We start from the raw sequence: 25,405 nt of genomic DNA, 5'->3' as shown, positions 1-25,405 counted from the left end.
GGAGAAGTTCTAGTTTTAATGATGATGGAGTATCCTCCACTGGCCCAATCCTCCTGTAGATAAGATGTATAAACTCTGACCAAAATATTTTTTAAAAATTGAAAGCACTGGCAGAGAGAAACTGAAGTTTGACCTTTGAAAGAAGGAACTGCACCCGTGATTCTTATGTTTGCCCTGTTTTTCTCTACGGACTGTCTCTAGTTCGCCAGGCAGAAAGCTGTGATCTTATTGCTTGAGGTGTTAGAGGACACCTAAAGTTTTTAAAGCTGAATAATTATTTCAACCAATTGCCCATTGCTCAATGATTGGGAGACAGATTTTGGAGTTTAAATCCTATCAATTTTTCCAAAAGAGCTGTTTGGAAACATCTTGGGCATTTCACTAAAATCCTAGGAAGGGGTCATACCTAAGAGTAATAATGATGCCCCCAGGATTAAAGATCTTCCCTAAGACTAAGGAAAAATCTAAATAGGCCTACCCTAAAGAGTATAAAACCAAGCTTCTACAACTTTAAGGCGATATTCCACAATTAACAGATTGATGTTGCCAAAGGAAACCAATACAATCCAGAATCTCTAAATCTATTATCCATAAAACCCAGTATGTAATAAAAACTTATAAATATGAAAAGAAACAGAAAAAGGTGACTCATACTCAAAAGAAAAACAAAAGTTAATAGCAACAAACTCCAAGGTACTCTAGGTGTTGGAATTAGTAGACAAGAATTTTTGAGTAGCTATTATAAATATGTTCAAGGACATAAAGGAAAATATTTTCATAATGAGGGAACAGAGAGGAAATAAGGGAAGAAAATAGCAACAATTTGGGGGAAAAGAAAAAGCAAAAACAAATAGAACTTCTAGAACTCAGAAATGAAAATTTCAGTGGCTAAGCCTAACATCAGATTGGAGGCAACAGAAGAAAAGGTCAGTGAACTGGCAGAGAGGTCAATATACACTATCCAATCTTAAGAACATATAGAAAATATTTTTTAATAAAAGAATATCAGTGACATCTGGTATAATATCACATAGTTTAATATATGTGTAATTGTAATTTCAGAAGAGGAATAGAGAGAAAATATAATTGAAAATGTCTTAGATTTGATGAAAAGCACTAACTTATAAACTCAGGGATCTCAAAACACTCCAAGGAAGATGAACACACACACACACACAAACACACACAGGCATAACACAGTCAAACAGTTGAAAAATTAAGAGAAAGAAAAATCTTGAGCAGCCAGAGGCATGTTATATACATGGGGCCAATGATATAACCATATCTGTTTTTTTACCAGAAGCAATGAGGTGAGAGATGACAAAATTTTATGATAATGAAATAATAAATACTGAAATCCTATGTCCAGCAAAATATATCATTCAAAAAAATAAGGTAATGTAGACATTTTCAGTTAAATGAAGCTGAGAGCATTCATCACTGGGAAATATGAAAGAAAGTTCTTCAGACTGAAGAGAAATGACATCAGATGGAAGCTTGGGTACTGAGAATGGAAAGAAGATACCAAGACGTTGACAACCATGGATAGGTAAAATATGTGTGTAACTGTAAAAGACTACTCTCTTTGTCTTTCTCTAATTTCTTTAAAAGATTTATTGCTTTAAAAGCCTATTGCTTATCCCTGTTGTCTATGTCATGCTATACAAAGTATATTATCTAACTAAGTGGGTACTAGAAATCAACAACCATAAAATATCTTAAAATTTTTCATGCAAAAATTAAGTAGCACACTTTTAGACTTATCAATATAGACTTAAAAATAAAAGCCTAAAACTATAAAATTTGTGGAAGAAAGCATAAAAGATCTTTGCTATCTTGGCAAAGATTTCTTAGGATACAAAGAACACTAATCATACATTAATCATACATTTATTTTAGTAATGCATTTATTTTCATGAAATTCTTCTCTTTGAAAAAAAGAAAATGAAAAAGAGATATGCCAGAGACCAGGAGAAAATATTCACAATATATTTATGTGGGAAAGGACTTGTATCAAGTATACATAAAGAATTTCTATAAATCCATAATAAAAAATACATAGCCAAATATAAAAATAGTCCTAGAACAGCCTAGAAGTAGGTCTAATAAAAGGTCTAAAACAGACACTTTGCAAACGGTCAATAAGCACTTGCAAAGGTAGTCAATATAATGAGTAATTGGGGAAATGCAAATTACAACCAGAACTAAATGCCATTTCCCATGTACTAGAATAGCTCAAATTATAAAGACTAAAGGCACAAAACGTAGGTGAGGACATGAAGCAATTCTCATGCTTTGTCAGTGGGAACATACACCACTTTGGAAAACTATTTAGTAGTTACTTATACATTAAACATCCACTTACGTATGGTCTAGCAATACTTCTACTTTCCAAAGAGAAGTAAAAACACTTGTCCACGAAATGACCTGTACTTGTTCTTACCAGCTTTATTCATGATACAGTAGCCCCCGCTTTTCCACGGTTTTGTTTTCCATGGTTTTCGCTACCTGTGGTTAATCATGGTCCAAAAATATTAAATGGAAAATTCCAGAAATAAACAATTCATAAGTTTTAAATTGTGCCTTCTTCTCAGTATCATGATGAAATCTCATGCTGTCCTGTTTTATTCCACCAGGGACAGGAATCCTCCTTCTGTCCAGTGTCTCCACACCATATACACTTCCCACCCATTTGTCACTTAGTAGCCCTCTCAGTTATCAAATCCATGGACAGTGTCAATACTATCCACAGTCAGTGTATATAAGGGTCAGTACTGTCCACAGTTTGAGGCATCTACTGCGGAGTCTTGGAACCTATCCTGTGGATGAGAGGGGGACTACTGTACTACAAAATTGGAAATAGCCCAAATGACCATCAGCAGGTGAGTGACTAAACAAACTGTGCTATAATCATACAATGAATTACTTCTCAGCCAATCTGAGGACACATGCAAGTTGCCACAGACCTTAGTGCTGTGCCTATGGTGAGAATAGGTCATGAGCAACCCCAGCCATAGACACCTAGGCAGGGACCCCATGAGGGTGGCACCTGAAGACCAGGAGGGAGAAGCTCTGCTTCCTTGGGAGGCCAGCCCCTTCTCCCCAAATGCCACAGGGCACACACACCCACTTCTCCTGGCACCTGGGCTGCATTTTGGAAAACGAGGGGAGTGGGGAATCCTTGAGCAGCATCAGAAACTTAGAACCTTAATGAATGTAAGTTTTAATACAGTAGAGATTACAAATCTTTAGTTAGTAAAATGAAATATTTTGTTGCCACCAACAGAAGGGGGTTGATATGGTTTGGTTCTGTGTCCCCAACCAAATCTCACCTTTAATTGTAATAATCCCCATTTGTCATAGGAGGGACCCAGTGGAAGGTAACTGAATCTTGGGGGCAGGTTTTCCCCGTGCCATTCCTGTGGTAGTGAGTAAGTCTCACAAGATCTGATGGTTTTATGAAGGGGAGTTCCCCTGTACATGCCTTTTGCCTGCCGCCATGTAAGAAGTCCCTTTACTCTTCCTTCGTCTTCTGCCATGACTGTGAGGCCTCCCCAGCCATGTGGAACTGTGAGTCCAATAAACCTCTTTCCTTTATAAATTAGCCATTCTCAGGTATGTCTTTATTAGCAGTGTGAAAACAGACTAATACAGGGACCTTAAGTGTAAGATGAGTTTAGGCATATACATAAAAAAATGAAAGTTAAATAGTTTTGCACTTCTGACATGCAGCTGAGCTACACATGTGTTTCTAGAGGATCTAAATATCAGCGATGGGATCTGAGAGGAGGTAAGAGTAGGTAAGAGGAGAGACCTGAGTGGCCGGAGACCACAAGACTCCACGTCTAGATTTTCATGTTCCTTTTATTATTATTATTATTATTATACTTTAAGTTCTAGGGTACATGTGCGCAATTGCACCAGGTGTATCCTGGTAATAAAAATTGCTACAGCAGGTCTCACTGTGCTGTCTTAGCTTAAGGTAAGCAATGCTCCCTTTGTATTTCAAGTTAATCAGTGCAATTTTGCCTCCAGTGAAAGGCTGTTTTCCACACTGACTCAGTATGGGCTCTGAGAAACAATATGTCTGCATTTTCTCAAATATTAAAATTTATTGTTAAAATAAAATTTTGTTATTCTCACAAAATCCTGAAGGTCTTTAAGTGTTTTCCTTTTATGTCAAGTCCAAAATCCTGGAAAGGCCCTGGTCTCTTCTCCAAGAAGGAATGGCAGGAGGAACCTCCCCTTCACCCTCCCCTCACTCTACCCACCCCACAACCTTACCACCAAGAATAACCAGTGGATGAGAGGGGCATGCCAGTGACCTTAGATTCAAGATAAAAGCACGTGACATTCTTTCAAAGCCAGATAATTCTATAGACAAGTTGAAACTTGGGGGAGCAACCCTCCCAGTTTCCCCAGGGCTATTTGGGTCTTAGCACTAAAAGTCCCACATCTCCGGAAATGTCTCAGACCCATGCAAGCAAACCAGTAATGGTCTTCCTGCCAGTAGGTCAGGACTTGTGGGTCAGAGGTCCTCCCTGCCCCCAGGGCAGCTGCCTCCTCTCCTGACTGTTGGAAAGGGTTCTGATGCACTGATCTACACCCCGGTTCTCCAGGCTGTGTGTTATATCTGACGGCAGCCCCTGTGCCGCCAGCCTACCCACCCCCACATCGTGTTAAATTTCAACCACAATCTGCTGCCTTGGCTCTTCTTGGTATCTCTAGCCCAACGACAGCAGACGGCTTCCCAAGAAGACTGAGAGTTTAGAAAGTTTTTTGTTTTTTTGTTTTAATATCTTTGAGTTATCTGTAAATTTACTAACCTATCAATTCTGATGGTGGAGTCTCTTTTCTTTGTTGTTGCTCTTGTCTACATTAGAGCTATATAATTCCAAAATGCTTGAACGCGATATGGCACCAACATTCACTTCACTACCCCAAGCTTTTACCCTCAAGTAAAAGATGAATTCGAGAACATGAGCTTTTTGTTTAGTTTCTGGTCTGTGGGGTAAAACATGTAACAAGTAAAGGAAGAACATGTAAATGGTCATTGCTTTTCAGGTGCATTGCAGAGACTTCTCTGTGAAGGGTGACTGCAGTTCTATACAGTCATGTCAGTCCACCGCATTCATTCATTCATTCAACACATATACATTGCTTGGCAAAGTGCTTCTGAGATGCAACCAAAATAAAAACCCTGCCAGGATTCATTATGGCTGTGGTCTCCCTCTATTAAACCTCACATCCATTTTTGTATCTGATGTGTCCTGCAAACTGCTGTGTAAATGGGAGTTTTATGAGCAAATAGAAGGACCCGGCAACAATGCTGCTGTCTTAAGGAATAGAAGAGCCTGTTGTTGCACAATAGAGAGTGAGGGGCAGAAATTGGTGAAATCAGCTCCAACACTGCCCCTCCCCCAATACACCCCAGGTGCACACTTCTGCTTGACAGATGCCAAGGTCTCGATGTCAGGACTGGGTTTTCAAGATACTACCCCATTTGTAAGGTGGCACTGCAAGGATTCCTCAAGTCCTGAATTAATTCCACATAGCAGGCAATCCTGCATCACAGATTTGGAGTGCAAGCAACAGAATCTGCATCTGTGAACTCCAGCAGAGGGCCTTTGTGCTAACAGTTCCGGCAGTTCTCTGAGCCATGCGGAAGACTGGGTCATCGAGTTTGGGAATGAGATTGCCTAGGGGGCTGAGAATAGGAATGGCAAAATGTGGTCGGGATTCATTGCTGAGGTGAACAAGTAAGCTCCCAAGTCTCAGAGAGCAGCATCCCAGCCACAGACTGTGCTGGCATGTACCAAGAAAGGGGAGGAAGCACCCATCCTCTTGCTCCCATGTAGACTGGCAAGCAGATCCATCCCTTCTCAAGGTATCACACAAGCGCAGGGGCCAGAGGAAACCAGGGGCTGCAGCGGTAAGGGTCAATGTGGGGTGGCCCCCAAAACAGCTCTTCTGACAAGGTTTCGTGGCTTTTTTTTTTGCTAGGTTGCTTCAAATACCACTCAGGGATACAGAAGGCTGTCTCGTAGGTCTTGACTGTAACTATCTGAGTCTGAATAATGGCCCCCAAAGACATCCACAAATCCCTGGAACCTGAGAATGTCACCTTACACTGCAAAAGGGACTTTGCAGATATGATTAAGTTGAAGATCTTGAGATGGGGAGTGGTCCTGGATTATCTGAGTGGGCCCTTAATGTAACCACTGGAGTCCTTATATGAAGGAGGCAAGAAGTTTAAAGAAGGGATAGCCATGTGACGATGGGGCAGACACTGGAGTGATGGACTTTAAGTGGAGGAAGGATCCACAAGCCAAGGAACATTGGCCACCTCCAAAAGCTGGAACAGACAAGGAAGTTGATCTCCCCAGAGCCCTGCCGACACCTTGACTTGAGCCCGTTGAAACAGATTTCAGGCTTCCGGCCTCCGGAACTGTGAGAGAATACATTTGTGTTTTGTTTTAAGCTACCAAGGATGTTAGAACAGCAATGGGAAAGGGGTGCCGTTTGCATGAGAAAAGCAGGAAGACAGAGAGAGGAACTATGTCAGCCTCGTGGTCTGTGGGGAGTCACATCCCAGGAACCCCAATCTCTGCCTCCTTCTGGGAAACATTCTCCCAGTCTCCCAGTCTGGAACATCTCCCTCAAATCCCAAAAAGACAATAGTGGGAATCCTCCGTGGTCCAGCAGAGCCCTGGGACAAGATGCAATCTTTCGCTAGCCCCAGGTGGGAGGGTTCACCCACCCTCAGCTCCAGCAGGTCGCCTCTTCTCAATTTCAGGCTGGCTGAATAGGTTCCAGACGCAAGAGGGAGACCCCCATCCCCTCTGGCAGCTGGAGTGTGTACTGGAGATCTAGGCACGGGCTTGCCCAGGCAAAGAGTGGAGAAGCTTTTACAGGAAAGCCGTAAAAGCAAGCAGGGTTGACCTGGGTACTCCCCCTGTTCCCATGAGTTTGAGGCCCACGACTGGCTCATCGATTGCTTGAACAAGCACACATCAGAGACATCCAGATCAGAGTGGAAGCTGCTCAAGGCTCAGATGGTCCCAGAGTCACCAATGTTATCCTGGAGGTTCTTATCACAGAGTATGGGAAATGCCATACTATGCTGTGGGTTTGCAGAAATCCTCCAAAAGATGCAGAAACAAATCCAGGTGAAAATGGAATGCTTCCTAATGGCTCATTTTGTTCCAGCTTCAATCCAAAGGTGTCTATCACAATATTTCTTGTACAATGGGTTATGCAGTGGGGGAAGGGAGATGCTTTACAGGCGTACTGTGGGGTGAGATACATTTCGTAACAGCTCCTGTTTACTGAAATGGCTTTCTACTGACAAAGAAAAAAAGTCCCGAAAAGAAGGGGGCCTGTTAATTGTTTGCTTCCTTTTGCTTTTTTGGTTACAACAGTAAAAACTGTCCTTCAAATTTAGTCCCAAAAGACATCAGAGTTTGACAATGACTAGTGGTGAACAGAGGTTCTTGGGTTATCAACTTCACAGCTTCCTCCTCTACATGTGGGCTCGGGGACACAGAGCTGGTCCCTGCCCAGTCTCAGAGGCCGGCCAGACAGACAAGTTCTGGGTGTGTGAGACTGATGGGACAGGCTTCTCCTGACCAAGTTGGGCAACTTGGGGCTTTTAACTGTCTTGGGAATGAGGGTGGGTGCCTTAAATGAGGAACTAAGACAGGCCCTCATTTCCCAGCAGGGATGCCACTCAGTCTGCAGAGTTCCCTGTTCCCAAGGCCTGTGAAGCAGGGGACAGAACAGGGGCCTTTCTCAGGACACTGTTGTGGGGTGGGGTGTTCACTCGCTCTCCTGTGTCTACATACTCCTCTCCCCCTCTACTTCCCTCTCTTTGGGAACCCCCATGGGGCAAGTACAGGGAGATGGGAAGAAGTGGATGGGAGGGATCTGGGCTAATGACCAGGGCAGCCTCTTCTTCCCTCTGGTCTCCCTCCACACTCTTCTGTCCCTAGTCCCTGCCTGGACTTGCCTCCTTAATAGGTAACCCCTACAGCTCTCCTCGGCCAGTCTCTGCACACTGTGCCCAGGGGTTCCTGATGCCACTGTCCTCAGAACATGCAGTCAGAGGCTCTGGGGAGCTAGAGGTCCAGGTGGGTGTGGAGAATACCAAACATATTCCCCCAGGGCAGCCAGGACATCCCATGGGGAGGCAAAGACGGTCCTGTCCTGCACTTCCTTCATACTCAGGCCACTTCCTCACCTGCCCACCAAGCAGCAGCGTGCGTGGTTAATGGAAGTTGGCATCCATGTGAGGAACCACCAAGACCTACTAGCTAGGTCTACAATCTAGGTTCTAGATACCAGGGGTTAGGAGGGAAGGACCACCAAGACCTACTAGCTGGGTCTACGATCCAGGTTCTAGATATTAGGGGTTAGGAGAGAAGGCCCAGGAGTGCCATTCCCCAGGTTCAAATTCCAGCTCCAAGACATCCTCTGTGTGCCCTGGCATAACTCAAGGTGCCCTCAGCTTCCCCATCCTTAAATGGCAAGGTTTCGTACTTGCCCTTAGAACTGCTTGTGAGGATTAAATGATACCTGACTGCCAAGGGCTTTGCACCAGCCCTAGTATGCGGTAGTGCCAGTTACAGAGGAGGAAACAGGCTCAGGGAGGTTGAGCACCTGGGCTAAAGGAAGGGGTGGAATTTGAGTCCAGAAGGTCAGGCTGTCTTTCCGAGAGCTGACACCCACCAGCCTTCGGTGGGCTCGAGGACACATGGGGCCTGCCATCCACGCTGCTGGCGTGCATCGGGTGGTGTCAGGTGGGTCTTGGCACAGTGAATCCTGAGCAGAGGGCAGGGGGACGAGGGGGCGGCTGGAGCCCAGTTCGCTTTTGCGAAGCACTTCCTGAACTGCACATTCGGTTACCACAAAATGAGTCAAGGTCCCTTTTAAGTGGCTTGCTGAGCTTCCCTCTGATCTGGCACTGTCTCCCCGGGATGGCCGGCAGCAGGCTTCCCTGACGAGCTGTCAGGCCTGGCACCAAAGCCCCTTCCCTGGGCAGCAGCTCTGCACGGGCACCACTTCACTCCTCCTCATGACAATTCCGTGAGGCAGGGGCTGGTCTTGTTTCCACTTTAAATGGGGAAACTGAGGCTCAGAGAGGTTGGGTGAGTTGCCTTGGGTCACATAGCAAGTCCGGGCCTGAACTCTGGCCTGTCTGGTTCTTAGCTGTTTCGCTTGCTCTTCTGCCCAGCTCACAGCAGTGAGGGGACCCACGCTCACCTTCACTGCCTGGGTCAAGTAGTGGCCTGGGACCTCTCTGTGGGCCCATTTGCAAATCAAGGCTGGGGAAGTGAGGTTGTGTGGATGAAGCATTAGAAGCACCTTTTTACGTCCCAGAAGGAAACAGGGGACTGTGCTCTCCAGGATGAAAATACAAGGGTCCTCTGATGGACTAGTGTTATCCCTATGGACTGAGTCCCTCTAAGAAATGGGTGGCTCTCCCCACAGACAGGCTCAGCTTAAAGACCTTGTGTTTCCTGGAAAACAGAGGCACCCCCAAAAGGCCAAAACCCAGCTTCAGGCCCAGGCCCCTGGCCTGGATGGAGAGCAGGCCTCAGCAGGGAAGGGTCCTTCCTCCTGGGGCTTGGGGGTACGGGTCACGCTCTCCTGGAAATGGGTTGCCTCAAGACCCATATGAGTCTTACCCAGGTGTCTCCTTTAGGGTCCCAGAGGAAGAAGGAGGGATTCCCAGTGATACCTGGTGAGTAAGAGAGAAAAGGAAGCGGGTACATCCAGAAACACAAGCACAGTCTATGAACGCCATCAGACAAGAGGGCCTGAACGGCACCTGTGGTGATTGGGTCTTTTTGTTTGCTTTTGTTTTTGTCATTGTTGTTTTGAGCCAGTTTGGGAGTTTTCTTAGTAATGACTACTAGGAAACTCAGAGGGAAACACACACACACACACACACACACACACACACACACACACGTGAAAGAACAATGCTGGGTGATGACCATGGCTTAACCAAATGACATTTTCGTCATCCTCACACATCTTGTTGAAACGGAAACAGATCTGGGCCTAAAGTCCTCACATCATTTTTCCTGATTCTCTTTGTCTGTTTTTAAAAGTAACTTTCAATTAGAGAAATAATGCATAGCCCTCCTTGTAAAATATTACAAGGTGATAAATAAGGCTCAAGACCTCCTTGGCTGCTGTCTGGACGCAGGGGCCCTCCCCAGGCCAGCCACTGCGCTCCATTTGCTGTGGGTCTTTGCAGTCTGGGTAGAACTTTTTAAGCATTTCATTGCTACTACTTAGCTTTTGAGAGTGGGTTCAGTGCTGGTGACTGAGGCATATGCTTAGAGAACAGTGTCCCTGAAGTCAAATCTCAAACTTTCCCTCAATGCCTCTCTCCTCAGAAGGGCCCAGAAAGGTCTGAATTGACATGAGAGTTTTCCTCCAGACAATAGCTCAGCCTTCTGGGCCCAGCCATGTTTGCAAAACTTTCTCACACAGCCCTCAGCTAGCCCTCCATAGTCTAAGCCTAGGCTGCTGGGATAGGCATTTCTATTTTGCAGGTAATGAACAGAAATCTCCATAGAGTTAAGAGTCTTATACAAAACTACCTACCCTGGCTGGTTTTACCACTGTAGCAGGGACTCCTTTTCTTCAAGTCCCGCCTCCTCACCAAGGTCTCAGGTGATGAGGGCCTTCCAGGCATGAATGTCCCACACCCGTGCTTCTGTCAGAGTCCTCACACTCCCTAACCAAGCTGCTTCTGCCTCAGTTCCAGGAAGCTCTGGGCCTGTGTTCTCCCAGGGAGTGGGGCTTCCCATCTAGTCCTTCAAACCAGGAGCCCAGGGGTATTTGTGAGGTTCTGGGAGGTTCTAGGAGTCCATAAATACCAGACCTTTAAGCAAGCATGGTCAGCAGCTGGTGATAAAAATGACGGAAAGCGACACAGCAATCTGTACTCCAATCCTCCAAATTGAGTACCTGGGGTTGCAGGGAGGCAGGGCCACCAAAGTCCCCAGTGGGACTGCAGTGTGGCTCTAAGGGTGGATATTGTGTGGTTGGCAGCAATTCAGGCCAGTACCCTCAAGTGGGACAGTTCAGAAAAGAGGTAGAAAAAAAGATAGCATGAGAATCTTTAGGACAGGAGCCAAATCTGTCTTCCTAAAGAATATTGTGCAGACGTGCTCTGCACACAAACCTTTCCTTCCTAAAGATCCAGAATATCTAGGAAGATTCAATGTTCATCAGCATATTGAAAGCCCTGAGAAGTCCGGCAATCATGGAATATTATAATAATAATGATAATAATAGCCCAAGGTTTTCTAAACTTACTAGTTCAGAGAACTCTTTTCTAGCGAAATTCCTATTGCTCTCTCCCCATGGAGCACACATTGTGACTGCTGGCCTGGCCCATCTGGGGTAAGGAGCAATGCTGATCACAGTGCTTCTTAAGGAGCTGTGAACTTCCATAGCCTCGCTACAATGGTCCTGGCCCCCAATCTTACTTCAGATAGATTAGACAGATCCAATGTCTAAAACCCTAGATTACTGATAACAATTTTAGTGACTTAGATCTCAAACTATGGGGTTTCAAACGATGGCCCAGAGGCCAAATCTGGCCCTCTGCCTGTTTTTAAAAATAAAGTTGTATTAAAACACAGCTTCTGCCATTCCTCTATGTATTACCTGTGGCTGCTTCATGCTGCAATGGCAGGGCTGAGCCGTTGTGATAGAGACTATGCAGCCCAGCAAAGCCTAAAATATTTACTATCTGGCCTTTAGAAAAAATGTTTGCCGAACCCTGGCTTAAACAGAAAATCAAAACTCACCTGAAGGATTGGTTCTGTAAAGTCTCAATAGCATGGGAAATTTAGATCTAAAATCTCTGCAATTTGGACCAAGCCAGGTTCTGCTGTAGTTGTGTTGTTGATGTAACAGGCCCAGACTACGGTTCAAGTGTAGACAAGGGTGTGTGTGGGGGGGTGTGTGTGTGTTCATGAAGAGACTGAGGATAGGAACAGGGTGGGGAGGAAAGAGAGATGCTTTATGGCTTAAGAATATTGAATCTGGAGCCAGAGCAGGGGAAGTTGTGCCACCCTTTAAGCCTCAGCTTTGGTCTTGTGAGAAACCTGGAGATAACGTAACTGATGGCACAGGGTTGTTGTGGACGGAAAATGAGCTCCTGTGAGCAAAGCATCTCTGCTGTCTCTAGAAGACTCAGCAAGTCCTGGGGACTCCTCTGCATTTCTTGTTCAGTGCCCAGTGTGCATTAAGTGCTTAACAAATGGGCTCCTATTTGGGAATTATTCAAGCGACACACAATCTTATTTGGGGAACAGACAACATCTGGGCAAGATAAAACTTCCTTCTTTCCTTTTAAGGTTGGACATTACATGCTAATTTGGGTCATCTCCTGAGCATGACCTTCAGCCAGCCATTGCTCACCTTAAGTGCAAATAGGGCATGAGTGACGTTCCACGTATAAACCGCATGACAGCTCGGAAAGCAGACGGTCCTGTAAGTGTAACCCACAGACTGAAAATGACCCACGGCAAATGGCAATGCATGCATGACTTTTGTGCTGGAATTCATGATGGAACATTCTGGATTCCTCCCAGCAAACCTGAGCTGGTCTGCTCTGTTGGCCAGTGAGGTCTGCCCAGAGAGACGCTGGTGTTTATCTGCCATATCCTTTAGTTTTTATTGCACTCAGTCGCCTTGTATATTTAATGGGGAAATTTGCTGAAATGGTTACTAAGCCACAGGGGGAAAAAAAAGGAAGGGGGTGGGGACACAGTCTCCGACCCTGAAGTTGGCAAAGTTGCCTCATTAATCAGACCTGTGTTGGGATACGACGTTATTCATGTTTAGGGCATTAAAACTTGAAGCTAAAATTGTAGCAGGCAGTAATTTGAGTACAGGCAGCCTGTCTTTCTGCGATAGATTTATGATGTTTACTCAACAATGGATGGGAACTTTCAGGGAAAGACTAGCACCCCCACCACCCCCGCCTTTTCAAAACACATTGTCAGGCCACAGTGATCAGGTTCCCGATTTCTGTGTGAGTATGCAGAGCCTTTTTAAAAGTCTTCAGGGTGATGAGAGCAGACCGTGCTCGATCTTCCCCATTCTGAGCTCAGCGGAAGTAGGAAAATGTGCAAGGCAGATGGAATGAGCTGTCTACCAGGCGTATAGTGGTTGCCACACTCTCTGACTACACTGCTCTTCCTGATGTGACCCCGACCGGCCTTGATGTTGAACCTGGAATATCTGACCACTGTGTCACCTCGTCAGGACCTCAGAGAATTCCCGACAAAAGTTTCCATGTTCCTGGCTGAGGGTCTTGCTTTCCTGTGCTTCAAGGTTACAATTCTTGGAACTGACTGCTGGGAATTTCAGGAAGGTGAGGGTTCCCATTTTCCAAGTTTTCCCACCTCCTTTCTGTCATGACACACAGACAGACGGAGGCCACATCGATCTCTGTGAGTCCAGGCAGACTTTGCCTTCAGGTCTCACATAGCAAAGGAAGAGGCCTCAGCCCGGTCTTGGGTCTTACCACTCAGAGGGGAAACCCTTTCTGTTAGAGGATTCCTTTAAGATGTGGCACAAAGACCATTTATACTGCACTTGCACAGGAAGGCCCCCAGGTGCGTGAAAACACTGCGGAGTGCTCATCTTCTCTCTCTGGCACAGGTGTAGCAGGGATGAGACCCAGTTCTGGTCACTCTGGCTGTTAGCTCTGCTTTTAGCTTTGCCATGGGCCTGGTGTGTTGATGATGAATTGCAGACAATACCACCAACCACATAGGGCTGTTTCGCAAACTAAGTTGACATTGTAAGCAGTTTGGTTAAACAAACCGACTTTGAGTATGGGCTCTGCCACCTCCTAAGGGGGTCATTTTGGGTAAGTTGCTGGCTCCCTCTGATCTTCATTTCACCATCGTGAGATGGGATGAAGATATTATCTGCCTCACTGGGCCATTACTGAGTATGTGGAAGTGCTTTTTTTTTTTTTTTTTGTAAAATATGCTCATAGATTTTCAATAAATGTTAGATTCTATTCTCAATATTATGGAAAGATGCACTTCTTGAATGTGGGGAAGAAACAAAGGAGATTGCATTTGATGCCAAAGTCATAAGCACTGACGCATATCAAACCACAAATATTTCTATCATCCAGGCTCTGGGGGGATCGACTTGCCGCCCTATCATGTGACACTTAGATAAAGGATATGAAAGTCGTGCCTCACGTGGACACTATAATTTTGTAAGCTTTTCTTTAAGAGGGTCCCTGACTTTCCAGTCTTCTGTGTTTATTTTGTCATTTAAGTTCGTGTGCTGCAACAGATTTAAAGGAGACACTGCTTCCCCCTGCCCCACCCGGCGGTAAACATGAGAATTTTTCAGTTTGAACTAAATACAAGAAATATTAAGTTAGACTTAAAGAAATAGTCCCCAACTTGCAACAAGTAGGGCAGTAAATAAAGGGAGCCCTTTTCTACAGGGGCTGAGTGGGAGTCGAGAGCTCAAGGGATTTCGGAGGTGAAAGTAACTGTAATGATTTATCATCAGGGAAGACTTATTTACCCATGGAAGGAATACTTTAAAATCGACCTTGCTCATAAGGCATGTTCATATGTACAGCACAACTTACGTACAAGTATTTATATAGTTTTGCAAGGAGCTTGCAAGGTTAGAAACACACACACATGCACCCGTACATATGAACTATGTTCAGTAACACTACCCATGCAGTCTTTGAAAAACTTCTGTGGATCATCTGGCTAGGGAACTGTGAGTCTTGTCTGTACCCACATGAGCCCAAAGAGGAGGGGCCCTGTAGAAACAAGAACCAACCAACAAAAAGCAGTGACAACAAGCACCATCACAGCAACATGAGTTTTAAAGTGCATCTTGAAATAGCACAGAGTTTTCCAATTTAAATAGTTTGGAATGAATCAAAGGGGAAAAAAAAAGCATTAATTAGATACAACTGAATTTCTCAAAAGTATATTAACACAGCCTACAAATAAATCCTCAAATGTACCACTCTCAACAAATCTTGCATTGACTGATATTCTCTGTCAACCAGAGAGGATGCAGGTAGGAAAATGAATGAAATTTCCATTCTTCAGTGTTTACCTGATCTCTCAGATTGTTTGCTTTGGGGAAGTGGCTGTTGCAGGGCTATGGGAATGTGTGAAACACTTTGCTAGTGAAGCCAGCTGAGGCCTTCAGGACCAAATCACCAAATGAATGACAGAGGACCCTCGCAGTAGCTTTGTCTGTCTGCAGAGCGGACTCCTGTGAGTGTTCATAACATTTAAAGAAGTGACAGGCCGGGAGAACGGAAAAGGGTGCTAATGATTTACAAGCGAAGATAAGATATTATTAGGAGTACGAGGTCAATCAGATAAAGATACCATACACACAACTTGGATTTGGGCCCATTCTTTAATTTATTCTGAAAGGAAGAGGAGGAGGAAAGGATGGGGCCTGAAAGTGTCAGCGATTGGCTTCCCACGAGCTGCCTGTTTTAACACTCTTTGTGATTTATTTCAATCCCATCTTTTAAAAAGGTACGGCAATTTGTTCCATCTTTCCTGCTTCCTTCTCCTCTTCCTCCTTCTTCTAAGATGGCAGGGAGCAACTTTCTTCGAGGTCCCATCAACACTGCCATACAGCTTAGAAGACTGGAGATATTTATTCTCAGTGTCCTCAGCTTACTTTCCAACAGGAGCATTATTTGAAAGACGGTCTGCCAGCGTTCAGCTGAACAGACACAAATGAATAGTGAGGGGAGAGAGTGGTTCAAAGGCTGGGGTTGCTTTCAGGTCTGATGAACCCTCCAGCACTCGCCATCATCGGCTACAATGTTGATGAGACTCCATCACAACTTCGGATCAAGAGAGTTTTATTCCTCCAAACCTTCCAAAGCACTTTATGGACCTTGTGTTTGGACAACACCTCCGTGAAGCTTGGAAGCCAAGAAGTCACATCTTCACTGAGCAATTCAGGAAATTACAGGGCAGAGGTGAAATATGACCTTTGAGGGAAAAGCTGGCGGTGGAGCCCAGGTCTTCGTTTTGCTGGGATGGTTCCCTGCCATTATTCTCCTTTCTCACGAAAGGATCCTGCACAGTCGATTTATGGCATTTGTAAATAAAGATGGCTATGTCAGCCTCCTGCTTGGAGAAAGGAAGGCAGCACCTTGAATGCTGAGTATCTCAAGCTTACTCTTTACTTCCATTACAATATCTCAGAAGTTATAACAGATGAAAACGGGGCGAGGTGGTCAAGGTAAGACCAGGGTCATCAGGGAAATGGCATGTGAGGAGTTTCTCATTAGAAAACACAAATGGGGATTTGGATTGGTTCTTTTTCTTGTCTCAGAAATCTTCTTCAGAATGACTTCCCCACCCCCACTTTGTCTTTGAAAGTTTTGCCGTGTTTGAATCGGCATACTTACACATTGTAATGATTTTTCTTTCATCAATTAAAAACAAAGCTATTTTTTGGCCAAGGGTCTCCTGAAGCAAAGTTAAGAAACACAATAAGAAGGTTTTGAGTCATGCACAAGCCTGAAAATTAGCTAATAAAAACCCCTTTTCCCCCTATTTCCTCAAAAGTCAGTTCTCAGAAAAACAATTCTGGATGCACCCTGTTTACCAGCAAGGCTAAAAGTTCAAGAAAAGAAAGACATCACAGTATTTACACTCAGGCAAATCACTATTCATCTATCGCGTCTGACCCTGCAGATTTGGGAGTGGGCCCCTGTCCTGCCTGTCAAAGGGAGAGGAAGCAGTGTCTGGCTGGCTGGTCCTGTATTTGCTCCTGGTGTCTCACTGTCCACCACCAGTTTTGTTTTTGTTGTTTGTTTTTGTTTTTTGTTTTTTCTAAGACTGCTGGCATCCCTTCTTTCTAAATCATCTTGTCTTTCTTCTGATATTTTATTTTCATGACTAAGATCGCTAGGACCCCATCAGAGTATTTTTCTGATGGCACAATGCTACTACTTCCTGATATATTTATTTCATTCTCAATATTTGAACCTTTGAATTAAAATAATAGTGATAATAACCAGCATTTATTGGCTTTGTGCTTTGTGCCAAGCATCATGCTGAGTGGGTTCGCACCTTATTGCAAAGGTCCCCCATGCTGCTGGGGTAGGTGACATTCTCCCAGTTTATGGGTTTGGAAACCAAGGCTCAAAGAGCTCCAACAACTAGTGGAAGGCTAAGCAGACCAGACCTGGGCACTTCTCCACTTCCTCAGCCTTCCAAGAGGGGCCCCAGCACTGATCTTCAGTCTTCAGACCTAGGTCGTTCTTGCCTCAGGGAGAGACAGATCAAGGAAAGTCAGGTGGTTGTTAGCTAACAAGAGCAATGTTCTTCCAGAGGGGCAACAGGTGAGGGACAGGGATGGGAGCTCCTGCTCCTGGAGGTCAGGTGGGCCATGTGGGCAGTGGGCAGGGAGCTCCTGCTCCTGGAGGTCAGATGGGCCACCCCTCCACCCATCAGCATCTTGCAGCCAGGCAGATCCCTGTGGAGGCCCCTCAGTGACAGAGGGAAAAGCCCCCAGCAGCCCGGAATTGGCCTCATTGAGAGTGTCCCCAAGGAGAAACATATAGGGGATGCCACAGCCCAGAAGGCTGGAGAGGGAGCTCATCTCTTCTCTGTCGTAGTCACTGCACACAAAAGTTGGAGCCAGAAGCATCTACAAGATTCCCTATCCAAACAGGGCAGGAGGAAGGAAATCCATTCAGTGATTCCTCCCTGGGAACATCTCTCCAGAGGCCTGACTATGCAGCAGGAGCTAGCTGGGCTGCAGAGACACAGCCAGGGCCCGTCCTCAACAGTCAGGGTGCGGGGTAGATCTGGTCTATGCTTGCTGCCTGTGGGCCTGAGGCCCCAGCCCACACAGCAACACCATTGCACCCAGTGGCTTCCCAGTGCAGCCATGGTGGATGCCCAGGGGCAGGCAAGAGTGAGACCCTTCTCCCCACCAGCTCCCAGGGCACAGAGGCTTCTCCTGTGGTGGTGCCACATGGAGCCATGCTTGAGTCTGCAGTAGGTCTGGGGACAACCACATACAAGCTCAGGAGGCACACATGGCATCACATGTCACCTACAGCCACTCCACACACCAACACATAAGCACACAGGTACCAGCATATACCCACCGCACACACCCACACACATCACAAACACCTCACTCCACATGCAACATAGACACCCACACCCAGCCACACACAATGCACATGTACCACAAACATACATACTGCATACACACACAAGCTACAGAAATCTACGCTCATACTGCACACATGTCATACCCACATCCAGCCACATCACATACTACATCCATGCACACATCCACCAAGACACTGACACTTATATTCACCCATGCATTCCCACACACCATACCACACCAAACATTCTAAACACATAGGCATGTATGCACAGCTATACACGCATACCATAGATGTGCACTCACACACACACACAACCACCCCACGTGCATATAGGCACCCATGCACCAGACAACCCGTGTCCTCTTCTGCACCCACACCTGTGTCACACATTAAGGTACACAGAACCCATATGACCTTGTCACACACCCATACCCACACACCCCGAACACACAACATGCTTGAGTGCACACTTTCGTTCTCACCCCCCCATGGCTGACTCTGCTTCCACTAAGGCAGCCTTTCCAGAACTGTCGAGGAACTGCCAAACACCCTTCCTTTCAGAGATGACCGTATGTTGAGGAGTCAGTGTTCGTAAAGCAACTTCTTGGGAAAATATAATAGCAGACATAAGGTAATCTAAAGTGAGGGTATCCACACCAGATAGGCATTGTCAAGCGAGGGCATGCCTGAGAGTGAAAGGCAGAGCTGAAAGGAATTATGAACTCATTTCTAATAGGCATGGACAGGACCACCCTGAGCGAACTCGGGTACATGGTCACCGCGCCTGCAGGGACCAGGGACAATGCTCACAGAGTCAGTGTGTCTGCTGCCTATCAACCCTCTCGGATATAAAAATAACGGGATAGGAGTTGGTGGCAAGGGCTGGAGGTAGAAGAGTCATAGTTTTTGATGGTATTTGTGCATTCCCTTCTCAAATTCCCTTCTGGCAGGTGGAACTCATTTCTCACTAATTTCCTTGCTGCATGTTGGTGGTTCTCAAACATTCCATCCTCTGCTCCATCCCCATTAGCTGAGTCGGGGAGGCCTGCCCGGGGTCCAGGAGTCCCTGTCTGATGTCTCCACCCTCTGATCAGCTCCTCTGAAGAATAAAGACCGAATGCACTCCTCTAACAGGTACTCAGCACCTAACTGAGGCGAACATAAAGAGCAGAGCTAGCAACTGTGACAGCCCCCCGGGATCTTGCTGAAATGCAGATTCCAGTGCTAAGAGGTCTGGGTGGGGCCTCTCCCTTTTTGACCCAGCAACATCAATTTTTTTTATTTAATTTTTTAATTTTTTCAAGATGGAGTCTCACCCTGTCACCCAGGCTGGAGTGCAATGGCACAATCTCAGTTCACTGCAATCTCCACCTCCTGGGTTCAAGTGATTCTCCTGCCTTAGCTCCCAAGTAGTTGGGATTACAGGTGCGTGCCACCACGCCCGGCTAATTTTTTGTATCTTAAGTAGAGACGGGGTTTCACCATATTGGCCAGGCCGGTCTTGAACTCCTGACCTCTTGATCCACCCACCTCAGCCTCCCAAAGTTCTGGGATTACAGGTGTGAGCCACCGTGCCTGGCCACAACATCACTTTTGAGTAGTGGGCAGTTTCTGCAGAACAACGTCCACCCTCATCCCAGCCCGTGTGGATCCTCACACAGCCCTGGCAGGAGGCAGGGCCAATGGGGGCCACCGGTGTCCCCTGCTGAGGAGACTCCAGTGGGGTCTACAGCAGGAAGGGGTGCCAAGCGCTCAGCACCCATCAGTCAACTCCCAGTCGCCCTGTTTTCAGCCATTGTCTGGTGTCACCCTTCCCAATTGTTGCTTACCATTCACAGTCTTTTTTAGGGAAGAATGACATTTGATTTTACACATCTGCAAAATATAAAATGGCAGCATAATAGAGGGATAGGGAGAAGTTCACCACTCTGGACCTAAGTATGGGATGCAGCATCGCATGACCATTTTTGTGATATGGGAAAAATTGATGTCCTCACTAAAACTCAGTTTTCTTAACTGAAACAAAGGGATGATCACCTTGCCTCTGGGGCCTGCCTATGCACACTGGAAAATAACATTGCAAACCATCAAAAATGTCTCCAGAGCAAGCTAGAACCTTAGGTGGTAGCTGGGATGATTATAAAGGTGCACATTTTTAAATCCATCTATGTAGACAATCATCGCTGAACACACTAAGTACTCCAGACCTGAGTAGAGTGAGGCTGAGGTTCATGCGGGACTAAGGGAGAGGGAACTGGAATCTACCCCATTCCAGCAGGAGCACTCAGGACAGCTTTCAAGATCCTGCTAAGTCATGTAAAGCATGTAACAGACCATGATTCCAGCAACAAGAGCATCATGAGAAGTAGGTGAATCTCCAAAAGGTAATCCAGGTCTCGCATTGGAGACAGCAGTCCTCCTAAACACTTGTGAGGCAAAGCCAGCTATTCCTTCTCATGGACTCTCTTTTACTGCATAAAAGCAAATATGACTCAAAAGTACTTTAGTTTTAATAAAAGAGACATTTAAATCTGGAAATTTCAAGTAGAGCCATTTGTCAGAAAACCTCAGCAAAAATAAGCATGATGCAGCTTGTCTAGATCTGAAACCCTCACTGCTTTGATAACTGAGTTAAAGAACTCAACACGGGGGTTGGCTTAGGTGAAGCCAGATAGGGCTGTCTCAGCCACAGTGCATTTCTGAGCCAAGTGCTCACACACGGAGCAGGGGAGGAAAGCGGAGTGTTCCCACCAAGTTTCATCTCCACCAGATTAGTTTTCTCTTCCTGCCATTTTTGATAAAGTGAGAACATGTGGATCCAACAGCTCCTTCAGGGGAAGGAGCTGCCTAAAGCCCATGCCAGGGAGGTCACATGTGGCCCTGTCAGCCTGGTCGTGGGCACAGCGCCTGTGGCTCAATCACATTCTTGCTGTAATTCGAGTATGTGCAGATCTCACTTCAGACAAACTTGCAAACATCTTAGAGATACTGGAGAAAAAAGGAGAGAGTCGGGAAGACTGGGAATAAGCAAATACCACCACCATTTTCCAGGGGAATGGATTCTAAAAACTACAGAAGAACAGACTTTCTCCAAGTTCCGAGAAAACCCAGAAGAGACACGAAACAAGGCTCACAAGCTTTTGGGAAGAAAGTGGTGGTCTCAAGGAAGCAACATAAGTTCTCTAAGAGAAAGTCATTCCATGCTAACCTCATTTCCTGTTTTGACGAGCTTCACCAGAACAGTCGATTAGGGGAATGCCCCAGAAAGTGTGTCTTGATTTCAGTAAAGCATTTGAAAACCTCTCACCCTATGCGATCTAAGATACAAAAGATGGACCAGATGATGGTGTGACCAGGAGGACTTGCAACTGGCAGGACACTCATCTCCAAAGAAGGCCACCTCCTGGCTCATGGAATTCCTGCCTGCCTTTGCTCCCTTTGCAGCTGCTGCAGACAGCCAGGCTGCCCCTGAGTCCCCAGTTGGACAGACAATTCCGTGCTTTCTGCCCACAGTCAAGTGTGGTTTGAAATGACTCTCTGCAGCTCTACCCATGAGAAGGTTGAGGACCCAAAAGTGAGAATGTCAGCCCGGCGCGGTTGGTTCTACACAGGGGACATCCTTTGGAGTGACACAGGACCTTCTTCATGGAGAGCCATGGGGGTCTGTCCTGTGTTCTGTCCCATTCACCATTTAAAAAACACCTTGGAGGCTGGGTACGGTGGTTCACGCCTGTAATCCCAGCACTTTGGGAGGCTGAAGCGGGTGGATCATGAGGTCAAGAGATTGAGACCATCTTGGCTAACATGGTGAAACCCTGTCTCTACTAATAATACAAAATATAAAATAAAATAAACCGAGCATGGTGGCGGGCGCCTGTAGTCCCAGCTACTCAGGAGGCTGAGGCAGGAGAATCACTTGAACCCGGGAGGTAGAGGTTGCAGTGAGCTACTCCGTCCAAAAAAAAAACACCTTGGAAGGAGACATGGTAAAGGAAGGCATATTTACCAAATTCGCAGATCACACAAAGTTCTGAGGAAGAAATGGCTCCCAAAAATGTAGGCACAAGGGTTAGAAACCTGAGATGGAACCAAAGAGAACAAATGTGAAGCTCTAGTGTCTGTTAAAAACACAGTCCACTGTAGGATTAAAAATCTATGTCAGGCCGGGCACGGTGGCTCACGCCTGTCATCCCAGCACTTTGGGAGGCCGAGGCGGGCGGATCACGAGGTCAGGAGATCGAGACTCATCCTGGCTAACACGGTGAAACCCCGTCTCTACTAAAAATACAAAAAAAACTAGCCAGGCGAGGTGGCGGGCGCCTGTAGTCCCAGCTACTCGGGAGGCTGAGGCAGGAGAATGGCGTGAACCCGGGAGGCGGAGCTTGCAGTGAGCTGAGATCCAGCCACTGCACTCCAGCCTGGGCGACAGAGCGAGACTCCATCTCAAAAAAAAAAAAATCTATGTCCATTTGTTTCACTAAGTACTTGAGTGTGGCCCGGGATGAGAAAACAAAACCTGTACTTTTCAATGCTTTCAGCAGTATTAAGCTCTGTCTTAGGGTGTTAGACAGGCTCTAAAAAGCCCTCCCCTCCTTATCTTACGGCCTTGTTGGGAGGACAAAATAAGTCAGAGATGGTAAAGTGCTTTGAAAAAGGGAAAGCTCTGAAATTCAAAATAGTATTATTATTTGTTGTAAGGTGCTTTCCCTCCAACAAAAAAAGAAAATCTGGCAGTCTGTGAGTGATAAGCAGAAAGTGATTCAGCTTTGGTTCTAATTCTCCATCTCTAACCCCAACGAGTCGAGTTTGCTGGGCCACCTAACTAAATCCGTGACCTCTGAAAGGTGGCACTTCTAGCACTCTGCTTTTCCAAAAGTCTCATAAATTCTTGGATTACACGAACTAAACAATAATTTAGAAAGCTCCTTTCTAGAACTGGGTCTTCATAGATACAAACTGAGTAAACCAGTAGAATGAATACCAAAATACTTAGGTCTGGGCCTTAGATTTTTACAGATACAATCACGCGTTGCTAATGAGAGGGATACAGTCTGAGAAATGCATCGTTAGGCAATTTCATTGTAATGTGAATATCACAGAGTGTACTTACACAATCCTAGATGGCATAGCGTACTACATGCCTAGGCTATATGGTATGGCCTATTACTCCTAGGCTACAAACTTGTATAGCATTTCAGTGCACTAAATACTGTAGGCAACTGTAACACAATGGTAAGAATATGCGCATCTAAACATGTCTTTGCATAGAAAAGATAATGCATTGTGCTACAACAATATGACAGTTGCAACATTACTAGGTGATAGGAATTTTTCAGCTCCATTATAATCTTATGGGACCGCTATTGTATATGCAGAAACATCACTGAGTGAATAACTGCATTTTCAATGCTTTTCAGTCCGACAGTGCAGTGCTTTGAAGGTTTATCACCCTTGCTTCTGCACAAGCCCTGGCTCGAAACATAGATGAAAAATATACAGCAAATCCAAGACAGGAGGGCTTGTTAGTGAAGTTAACAGACAGAATTACCTTAAAGTCCCTTCAGGCTCAGCAGGATTTCACTTGGCAGTCATAGGACTCCAGGTTCCCCTGGACCACACTAGCCAGTAGAACTTCCTGTGCTCATAGACATGATCCGTATCTGCACAGTCCAATACGGCAGCCACAAGTCACATGTGGATATTTAAATGTAAAATAAAAAGGAATTTAAAAATTCAGTCCCTTGGTTGTACAAGCCACATTTTATATGTTCCATAGATATCTGTGGCTAACAGCTACCATAGTGGATGGTACATTGAGAGACCAATGTTTCTCAGTCTTGGCTATGCATTGAAATGACCTGCAGAGTTGTAAAAAATACTGATGTCTACACCCCCTCACTCCCCAGATTCTGATGTGATTGGTCCAAGCGGATCCTGGGTGTCTGGATTTTTCATAGCCCCTGGGTAATCCTAATGTTTGGCCAGGGTCAGAACTATTGCCTTAACCATCTAGAATTGTGTGGTCACTTCTCTTTCGCTCTTTCTCCTAATATCCTTGTGAACTAACTATCCTGCAGGCACCATATGGGTTATGTCTGGTCCTCCCTGCGCCTGTGACTTCCATCTTTTTGAGGTCATAAATAATCCTGGGGGTGAGACTGGGAAATGGGTAGAGAATGTGGTTTCGTCCTGCTTGAGAACACAGAGGAAGAGTGATCACTTGGGTGGAGATGTTCTTCCCAGTGGAGCTCCTTGCACCTGGGCAAGGGTGTGTCCAGAGGGGCCAGGGTTAGGTTTGTGGGAGCAACTCTGCCAACCCACAGTGGGGCCTGGCTCCCCACATCCTCAGGAGGACTGTCCCTGATGTCCATGTTACCCCTGTACACTGCCCTTGCACATGTTACCCTTGTAGACCTCCTTTTCTTCTGCTAGCACCTAGCCAGGTAGAACCAGCAGAATCTCAGGGCAAGCTGGAATCTTTGTATTCATCTCATCTGCTCTTCTTAGTGTTCTTCTGGGGAAAGTAGCATCCAGAGACACCCAGCTGAGGCTAATTCCCTCCACAACACAGTGGTCCTTATCTTCCAGGATGGGGGCAAATAACGTGAACTTTAGGAAGTTTATCAGCAAGGCAAAGTTTGGTTTCTGATGAGAACCTGACTATCCAGACAGTAGAGAGTTCACAATCACCTTTTCTGCTGGGTGATGTCCCAGAGGAAAGCCTGGGTCCTCACCCTAGTGAGGCCATTCACCAGACTCAGATCAGTTTCCTTATCCGCCAAACATGGTCAGAGCACTGGGCTGCTCGGCATCTCAGTGTGCCTGAGAAGTAATGAGAGGATGAACCCAGTCAGCACACAGTTGTTGATGAGGCTCAGATCTCAAACGCTGGGGACAGACTGGGAAATAAGACAGACCACAATCTGCCTTTCTAGAGCAGAATTTTGGGAGTGGAGTGAGAGACAGACAGATAATAATTGAACATTCAGAATAAGTGCTGATAATGGTAAGTCTATGAAAAAAATAAAATAAAATCACAAGATAGAGAGAAACGGTGGGGACGCTGGAGGTTTCCCTCAGGACATGGTGCTCAGGGAATTCTCCCTGAGGAGGGGACACTTGGGCTGAGACCTAGATATGCATTGCAATGAACACTGCATGCACGTAGTGGTTTTTGTGATCATCATCATGGCCTATTGGTAAACTAAT

General features: G+C 45.8%; 1 protein-coding gene across 4 annotated transcripts in view; it reads right to left on the bottom strand.

Annotated features, from left to right (window-relative positions):
- Positions 1-25,405, bottom strand: part of LOC105519652 — a 294,464-nt gene that overhangs the window by 202,640 nt on the left and 66,419 nt on the right. The window lies entirely within an intron of this gene.

This window comes from Colobus angolensis, unplaced genomic scaffold (genome assembly GCF_000951035.1).
Source record: "Colobus angolensis palliatus isolate OR3802 unplaced genomic scaffold, Cang.pa_1.0 Scaffold356, whole genome shotgun sequence".
Classification (NCBI taxonomy): Eukaryota; Metazoa; Chordata; class Mammalia; order Primates; family Cercopithecidae; genus Colobus; species Colobus angolensis.
The sequence above is the reverse complement of the archived record's forward strand: the minus strand, read 5'-3'. Positions and strand labels throughout refer to the sequence as shown.